Below are 9,894 nucleotides of genomic sequence, written 5' to 3' on the forward strand. Positions count from 1 at the left end.
CATGGGGCCTGAGAGCTAAGCCAGCCAAGAACCTACAAACCCAACACTTTGTTTTGCTTTATGTCAAAACAATTATGCATATATTGTATTTTATTTACTTAAAAAATTAAAAAAAAAATTTAATGTTTTATTTATTTTTGAGAGAGAGAGCGAGAGACAGAGTGCAAGCAGGGAAAGGGCAGAGAGAGAGGGAGACACAGAATCCGAAGCAGGCTTCAGACTCTGAGCTGTCATTACAGAGCCCGATGCGGGGCTCGAACTCATGAACCACAAGATCATAGCCTGAGCCGAAGTCAGACACTTAACCAACTGAGCCACTCAGGCACCCCTTGACATTTCTACTTATCAGCGGTCTAAGTCCTTTTTACATTTTCTATCAATGTCTTTTTACAGTTTATAAAAGTAATAAAATTAAATGATTACATACATACTGTTAAAAGGTAAAAAAAAAAAAAAAAAAGACGTCATTATGCAGTACCTAAAAACATCCATTTATCAGCTTGTAGGTACATATCCGCATCAGGTGTGCGGAAGGCTGCAGGTGTAGATAGTATGCAGTTTGGTTGTTTGAAGGTTGAATTGACGGAAGTACAGGACCGTCTACAAACAATTGAGCGCAGTCAGCTGTGGGATTTTAGGATGGTCGGATTTTAGGATTTAGGATGGATTTTAGGTTACCACACCCTACAGGATTTTTGTCCCAATTCCTTGTCAGACTGCTGCGGCGAGATGGATACTGCTGGCATGTTCAGGGAAGCCTTCTTTCCGAGGCTAATGTGACTGTCAGTAAGCTCCCAGTTTGTAACAGAAATTTGTGAGGATGTCCTCGGTGAACATTTCCCCACGGGCTGTGGATGATGTGGTAATAGATGGTTCGCTGCGGAGAATTTGTATCCTCTTGTACCTCTAACTCTTGGTGCTCTTCCCCGCCTTTGAGAATAGTCAGAGGGGACAAAGCTAGCCCTAGGGGAAACCAGGAAGCGCGACAAAACGACTTTTGTTTCCCCTTTGCCTTCGGTGTGAGTTCTGTTCCTCCTAGTGTCCTGCGGTTCTCGGTATCATCTTCCATCACCTCTGATACTTACTTTACATTTTGCATCTCCTAAATCCGATATTTGAAGTCCTTAGGGGTTTGCGTGTATAGTTTGTTTTTGCGAACACTTTGTTTCCTTAAGTATTTGAAGATGTTGGTTGTGAGCTTTTGCTGGTTGGATCTTAATCTGAGGCCCCAAATCAGGGAGGGATTTGCATTTGCTGCTGGAGGGATCTAGGGCTGCATCACCTGAGACCATTAAGTCTCCTCCAGAGGTTCTGGGCCTAATGTGCCATCTCAGGTTCAGCTTCCCAGTGGCAACCCATACGGCCTTGTACCATCGTTCATCATCAGGGTCACCCTACCCTTAGCGTTTGTTTACTGCCCAGTGTTTTACTCTGGATTCAAGCCAGTTTGTTCGCCTGTGGTTGTGCTTTTTGGTTATGGTGCAAGGGTCCTTAGAGATTTCCTTTACTTTCTGGAAGCCTATCAGTGCACTAAAAAGAGTTATTTTAGCCAAGAACTACTTGTTTTGTATAGGAGGCCTCTTTGGAGTAACTACTCCACTAATGTTGCCCCCAGTGGAAGGCAATTATAGTTTATTTACAAACATTTTTACATTTTTTTTAAATGGGGGAAGAAGTGGGGTGCCTGGGTGGCTCAGTCAGTTAAATGTCCGACTTTGGCTCAGGTCATGATCTCACAGTCCATGAGTTCGAGTCCCGCGTCAGACTCTGCACTGACAGCTCAGAGCCTGGAGCCTGTTTCGAATTCTATGTCTTCCTCTCTCTCTGCCCCTCTCCCACTCATGCTCTGTCTCTTTCTCTCTCTCTCTCTGTCTCTCTCTCTCTCAAAAATAAATAAACATTAAAAAAATGAAAAAAAAATAAATGAGGGAAGAAGCCTTGATGATTGAGAGATTGAGAGACTGAAGAGAGAAGAAAAAAAAAGAGGGGGAACGAGCTGAAACGAAAGCCCAGGGAAGTGGGGGATGCTAGGATCGAGAGCACAGAGCGGGGTGCTTTGAAGGAGCATACCACGTGTGCCTGTGAGCAGGTGGTGGTGTGGGTGGGCGTTGAGGGCATGAAGGACATGGGTCATGTGCCAAGAGCTGGGGACAGCACAATGTGGAGCGTGGTGGTCAGTTATGGCTGTGCAGAGAGTAGGTAGAAAAGACGCTGGAGGTTGTCGGGTCCATGCAAAGGCTCACTTAACCACGTTTCCTTGGCATAAACTAGTTCAATATAAATTTATTCTAAAAAATCATACTGCCCTCAAGCATAGTGGATTGAAACTACATGTTTATCTTTGCGTTCTTCTGAAGCCCCAGTAAAACATCAGTAAAAGCACTGTTAGAAAGTCATGATTTTCTTATTAAAGAGGAGGCAGGGGGAACACAGTGTTAACGTTTCGCAAGTTGGAAAGTGGAGTAATGGTGAACTCAACTGATCGGTGAAAGCCGAAGAAGGCTACGTGCCTTCAGGGTTGGAGAACTCCAGGAAACAGCCAGTTCTTGCCATAGAACCCTGGAAAGGCTGAGGAATTGGAACTGTCTCTGGAGGCAGACACCCAGGAGGAGTGATGGAAAGAAACAGTGGGTCGCCCAGCTCCTCTCCCCAGCTCTGCGCAGTCAGGAGACCACCCAAGACCACCCCCCTCCTTCGGGCCACCTGGGGAGCTCAGTCGGTTAAGTGTCCAACTCTTAGTTCAGGTCTTGATCTCAGGGTCATAATAAGTTCAAGCCTCGCATTGGCCTCTGTGCTGGGCAGGAAGCCTATTTAAAAAGAAAAAAAAAACACTAGAATCTCTTCTCCAAGAGACTGAACCAAGATACGGGGGCTCCCTGGCCCAGTGGAGGGGTGGTCTACTGAGAACAGGGCTAAGAGCAAACACTACAAATGGAGAAGTGAGGCATCTTGACTTGGCTTCCAGGAATGTGGGCACTGGGGTTGTACCCACCATCTCGAAGGTTGATGCATACTCTTCTGGAGAAGATGAACCCAAAACAGGGAAAAGACGCGGAGATGCTGTTGTTTGGGTGTCCCTCAATGGAACAGCTCTGGAAGCTCCCCCTGGAGGCAGGCTGTGCCTGTGCACGCAGAAGTTCCATGAACATTGGCTTCCTTCTGGCAAGCAAATGGGAACCAAGGGTCCTGAGCAGTTGAAAAAAACTTCCAGTTTGTGAGAGACCAAAGCAAGGAAAAGACGATCAAGGATAGAATATTTGTGGAAATTTAAAAAAATAATCCATAATCATACCTCTCTAACGTAACTACTCTCCTTTTCATTCTCCTCTGGCTGAAAACCTTTTTGAAACTCTTTGGAAGTACCTTCAGAATCCATGATGAATTCATTTAACTAAATGCAGTAAAGGTAAATCTCCCTCCTTTGAAACTAGTTTTGAATTTTTTCAGATTGCTGAGGTGCTTTAGCTCCCATGGCAGCAGGATTTCACTGTTCTCTTCTCTTTGCTTGAGCTACCCTCTAGGGCCTGGAACAGGCTGTAGCTCAAGAGGTAAACCTGAAATTGTATAGTGGGTAGGGGAGTTGTTTCTGTCTGGTTTATTTTTGTCTTAGTATAAAACTTAACAGTTTAATTTCATTAGTTGAGTAATGTAAAAAGCAAATAAAATAGTTGCTGGAAAAAGAACGCAAGAAAGCATGGATTTATTATTTTGAAATATTTAGCATATAAGATTTGTAATCTGTCTTTGCAGAAAAATAAAAGTGCTTCTAGGACCTCCTGAATTGTTCTTGGCCTTACATTAGGTAATACTGTTTTGTGATATTTCTTTTTTCTCTCTTTCTTTTCTGTTATCAGTGGAATAGAATCATTAAACTTTACTAATAGTTTGCTTTCTGATTTCAAACTATATCACAAAGCTATAGTGATCGAAACAGTGTGGTATTGGCATTAAAGCAGATACAGATCAATGGAACAGAATAGAGAGCCCAAAAATAAACCCACGCATATGTGGTCACTTAATTTGTGACAAAGGTGCCAGAAATATACAATAGACAAAGGACAGTCTCTTCAGTAAATAGTGATGGGAAAGTTGGACAGACACATGCAAAAGAATGAAACTGGCAATCCCTATAAAAATACCACCAGCATTCTTCACAGAGCTAGAACAAACAATCCTAAAATTTGTATGGAGCCAGAAAAGAATAGCCAAAGTAATCTTGAAAAAGAAAACTGATGCTGGAGGCATCACAATCCCGGACTTCAAGCTGTATGACAAAGCTGTAATCATCAAGACAGTATGGTAATGGCACAAAAGCAGACACTCAGATCAATGGAACAGAATAGAGAACCCAGAAATGGACCCACAAACGTATGGCCAACTAATACTTGACAAAGCAAGACAGAGTATCCAGTGGAATAAATAAAGACAGTCTCTTCAGCAAGTGGTGCTGGGAAAACTGGACAGTGACATGCAGAAAAATGAACCTGGACCACTTTCTTACACCATACACAAAAGCAAACTCAAAATGGATGAAAGACCTAAGACAGGAAGCCATCAAAATCCTCGAGGAGAATGCAGGCAGAAACCTCTTTGACCTCAGCTGCAACAACTTCTTATTCAACACGTCTCTGGAAGAAAGGGAAACAAAAGCAAAAATGAATTATTGGGACCTCATCAAAATGCAAAGCTTCTGCACACAAAGGAAATAATCAGCAAAACTAAGAGGCAGCCAAAGGAATGGGAGAAGATATTTGCAAACGACATATCAGATAAAGGGTTAGCATCCAATATCTATAAAGAACTTATCAAACTCAACACCCAAAAACAAATAATCCGGTGAAGAAATGGGCAAAAGACATGAATAGACACTTCTCCAAAGAAAACATCCAGATGGCCAAACAACACATGAAAAAATGCTCCACATCACTCATCATCCGGGTAATACAAATTAAAACCACCATGAGATACCACCTCACACCTGCCAGAATGGCTAACATGAACAACTCAGGCAACGACAGATGTTGGCCAGGATGCGGAAAAGGGGGATCTCTTTTGCACTGCTGGTGGGGATGCAAACTGGTGCAGCTACTCTGGAAAACAGTCTGGAGGTTCCTCAGAAAATTAAAAAAAGAACTACCCTACGACCCAGCAGTTGCACTACTAGGTGTTTATCCAAGGGATACAGATGTGCTGTTTCGAAGGGGCACATGCACCCCAATGTTTATAGCAGCGCTATTGACAATAGCCAAAGTATGGAAAGAGCCCATATGTCCATCGATGGATGAATGGATAAAGATGTGGTATGTGTACACACACACACACACACACACACACACACACACACACACACACAATGGAGTGTTACTCGGCCATCAAAAAGAATGAAATCTTGCCATTTGCAACTATGTGGATGGAAATAGAGGGTATTTAGGCTAAGTGAAATTAGAGAAAGACAAATTTCATATGACTTCACTCATATGAGGACTTTAGGATACAAAACAGATGAACATAAGGCAAGTGAAGCAAAAATAATATAAAAACAGGGAGGGGGACAAAACATAAGAGATTCTTAAATATAGAGAACAAACGAGGTTTGCTGGAGGGGTTGTAGGAGGGGGGATAGGCTAAAGGTAAGGGTCATTAATCTATTCCTGAAAAAAATATTGTTGCACTATATGCTAACTAACTTTGATGTAAACTTAAAAAAATAAATAAAATAAATAAATAGAATGAAACTGGACCCCTATCTCATACTAAACACAAAAATTAATTCAAAGTGGATTAAAGGCTTGAATGTAGGACCTGAAACCATAGAACTCCTAGAAGAAAATATAGGTGGTAAGCCCCTTGATCTAGGTCTTAGAGATGACTTTTTTGAATCTGACCCCAAAAGTGAAAATAAACAGGCGGGACCACATCAAACTCACCAGTTTCTACCCAGCAAAGGAAACCATCAAGAAAATGAAAAAGCAACTTACTGAATGGGAGAAGTTACTTGCAAGTCATATATCTGATAAGGGGCTAATATCCAAAATATAAAAAAGGACTCAGCGCCTGGCTGGCTCAGTTGGTGGAACATAGACTCTTGATCTCAGGGTCATGAGTTCAAGCCCAAGTTGGGCATAAAGCTTACTTAACAACAACAACAAAAAAGCTTAAGGATTCAACAGTTTTTGACCTCTTTTCGGGTTATTGCAGTGCATGGCACCACAAGCTGCAAAGCCTCCCGTAACACCCTGTACGAGGCGGTGCGGGAAGTCCTGCCCGGGAACCAGCGTGGGTCCTGGAAGTTTTGGGAGATGGTGGAGCTGCATATCACCTGGAATATCTGTGGCTCTCAGAAGGACAAATCCTTCTTGGGCACCATTGGGCTTAAGTCCACTCCCTGCCTGAAGTCTCTGTATGTGTTTTGGGGGACCAGCAACACTTGATGAGGCCAAGGCTGTGGATATTCCCCACATGGACATTGATGTGCTGAAGAACTCAACAGGAATAAAAAACTAGGCAAGAAGCTGGCCAAGAAGTATGATGCCTTTTTGGCTTCATAATCTTTGATCGAGCAGATCCTGTGAATCCTGGGCCCAGGACTTAATAAGGCTGGCAAGTTCCCTTCCTTGCTGACCCACAGTGAGAACATGGTGGCCAGAATGGATGAAGTGAAGTCCACGATCAAATTCCAGATGAAGAAGGTGCTGTGTCTGGCATGAACGTTATAGATGATAAGCTTGCATACAACAGCTGTCAGTTTCCTGGTGTCATTGCTCAAGAACAATTGGCAGAAATTCTAGGCTTTCTACTTCAGGAGTGCCATGGGGCCCCAACATCTGTACTAAGGCACAGCTTAATAAACCATAGTGCTATCATAAATATATAATATATATATATATATACACACATATATGTACATATATGCACACTATATATTATATATATATACACATATGTATTATATATTATATATTACAACTCAATAGGGAAAAATAATCTGATTACAAATGGGCAGACGATCTGAATAGACATTTTACCGAAGAAGACAGATGGCAAAGAGGTACATGAAAAGATGCTCAACATCACTAATTATCTGGGAGATGCAAATCAAAACCTTGGTGAGATATCACCTCACACCTGTTGGAATGCCTCTGGTCAAAAAAGGCTAGAAATAGCAAGTGTTGGCAAGAATGTGGAGAAAAGGTGAGCCCTTGTGTACTGTTGGTGGGAATGCAGCACACTGTTGGTGTAACCACTATGGAAAACAGTATGGAGATTACTCAAAAAAATTAAAAACAGAACTACCCTATGACCCAGCAGTTCCATTTCTGGGTATTTGAAAAAAAGGAAAACACTAATTAAAAAAAATGTATGTACCTGCATGTTCATTTCAGCATTATTTGCATTACCCAAGATATGGAAATAACCTACGTGTCCATTGATGGAGGAGTGGACAAAGATGATGTAGTATATATACACAACGGGATATTATTCAGCTATAAAAAACGAAATCCTGTCATTTACCGACAATGTGGATGAGCCTTGAGGGCATTAGGCTATGTGAAATAAGTCAGAGACAAATACCATATGATCTCTCTTATATGTGGAAGCTAAAAAATATTATACATATATCAGGCTCATAGATGGAAAGAACAGATTGGGGGATTGGGGGTGGTAGAAGTAGGTACATTTATTTATTTTTTTAGTATAAATTGAATGCAAAAAAATAACAAAAGTAGAATTTAAGAGGATAGAACTTTCAATTGGCCTAGAATCTACGTATTATGCAGTACAATACCTTGTCGCATATATATTCTATTTAGCTAGTGGTTACTCACTAAAATCTGTTTCTAAACTTTTTACAATGTACCACGAAACTGTTTTCTACTCTTTTCTGTTATCAGCAGTGTTTATACTATACTCAACTGAGAAATAAAAAAGGCGTATTTTTATTAAACCTGGAAGACTATATTATCCTTGAGTATAATTAGAAACATTTCCATTTGATTGTAGTAATAGCAGGCAGCCGGAATGATTGCAGATTTTATTGGAATGTGTGGGGCACAGGCTTACAAATAGTGTAATACATTAAAATGTAGATCAGTTTTCATTTTAGAAAAGAGTGAGTCCATCTGCTTTCCCTTAACTTATGATTATTTTATAGAAGCATGTTCGATTTTGCTCATTAGAAGTTTCAATATGATTTTTAATATTTTAGAATAATTCCAGGAGCCCCTGGGTGGCTCAGTCGGTTGGGTGTCCGACTTCAGCCCAGGTAGTGATCTCGCGGTCTGTGAGTTCGAGCCCCATGTCAGGCTTTGTGCTGACAGCTCAGAGCCTGGAGCCGGCTTCGGATTCTGTGTCTCCGCCTCTCTCTGCCCCTCCGCCACTTGTGCTCTGTCTCTCTCTATCAAAAATAAATACAAAATTAAAAAAAAATTTAAAATAATTCCAATATTAGTTTCACAAATAAAACTGCCAATTACAGACTTTACCATGGTTTTCTGAATATAAGTTTATAGTAAATACAATCCAGCTTATGTGTCCTCCACCTTAAGGAAGTCAGTTTTGCTCTAAGCTTTTGAGGCACTTTGGAACCTGTTTGTGGCATATGGCTCTGTTAGTTCTTGATTATATTTTTAATACTTGTGTTTGGCACGGTGTGGCTTTAAGCAGCATTTAGAAACTGGCAGCTTTCTACATGCAAAAGGAAACAGCAGTGAGCTCTCTGTGTTTTAATATTTCCATGCTACCTGATTTAAATGACCCATAGGTTTTTCTCTGGCTGCTGCTTTGTTTTCCTTTAGTGATGTTTCTTTCCCTCTTCCTCGAGTGAGTGGTTTTTTCATGATTTTCTCCCTCTCCCTTTCCCCTCCTACTTTGGTGGAAGGTATTTGATTTTAACAGTATCTTGCTCTCCTCTGGTTCCCTCCCTAAGGAGAGTGTGGTGTTTTAGCATGTACTGCATGGGGACTGAACAGCTCAGTTTCAAGTGGAGATGCCTGGAGTTGGAAGGGACCGTGGCTGTCACCTGGTCTTTGCTCCTTCCCCTGGCGTCACTCATAGCGACCAGAGAAGCAGGGTTAGGGCTTCAAAACGGGGAACCCCTGGTATAGAAGTAGGATTTCAGTGGCCTTGTTCTGCATAATACTCACAATAACAGTTTCTATTTATTCATTGTTTGAGGTTATTTCTAACTTGGGTAGTTTTCTCTTTTTAATTTTAATTTTTAACTTTATTTAAACCCAAGTTAGTAACATGTAGTATAATAATGGTTTCAGGAGTAGAATTTAGTGATTCATCACTTACATACAACACCTAGTGCTCAGCCCAGCGAGTGCCTTCTTTAATGCCCATCACCCATTTAGCCCACCGTCCTACCCAACACCCCCCCAGCAACCTTCAGTTTGTTCTCTGTATTTAAGAGGCTCTTATGGTTTGCCTCCCTCTCTGTTTTTGTCTTATTTTTCCTTCCCTTCCCCTATGTTCATCTGTGTTGTTTCTTGAAATCATATATTTGTTTTTCCCTGACTGACTTATTTCCCTTAGCATAATACCCTCTAGTACCATCCATGTTGTTGCAAATGGCAAGATTTCATTCTTTTTGATGGCTGAGTAATATTCCATTGTATGTAGATATATACACATCATGTTTTCTTTACCCATTTGTCAGTGGGCATTTGGGCTCTTTCCACAATTTGACTATTGGTGACAGTGCTGCTATAAACATTGGGGTGCATGTGCCCCCTTCAAATCAGCATTTTTGTATCCTTTGGATAAATACCTAGTAGTGCAATTGCTGTGTCTAATATTTTTAATTTTTTGAGGAACCTCCATACTGTTTTCCAGAGTGGCTGCACCAGTTGGCATTCCCTATTTTTTCTTTCTTTCTTTCTTCTTCTTCTT

At 41.2% G+C, this 9,894-nt stretch overlaps 1 protein-coding gene and 1 pseudogene across 6 annotated transcripts in view; both read left to right on the forward strand.

The window, feature by feature from the left end:
• Positions 1-9,894, forward strand: part of DYM (dymeclin) — a 351,209-nt gene that overhangs the window by 71,357 nt on the left and 269,958 nt on the right. The window lies entirely within an intron of this gene.
• Positions 6,141-6,848, forward strand: LOC125914616 (60S ribosomal protein L10a-like; annotated as a pseudogene).

This window comes from Panthera uncia, assembly GCF_023721935.1.
Source record: "Panthera uncia isolate 11264 chromosome D3 unlocalized genomic scaffold, Puncia_PCG_1.0 HiC_scaffold_8, whole genome shotgun sequence".
Classification (NCBI taxonomy): domain Eukaryota; kingdom Metazoa; phylum Chordata; class Mammalia; order Carnivora; family Felidae; genus Panthera; species Panthera uncia.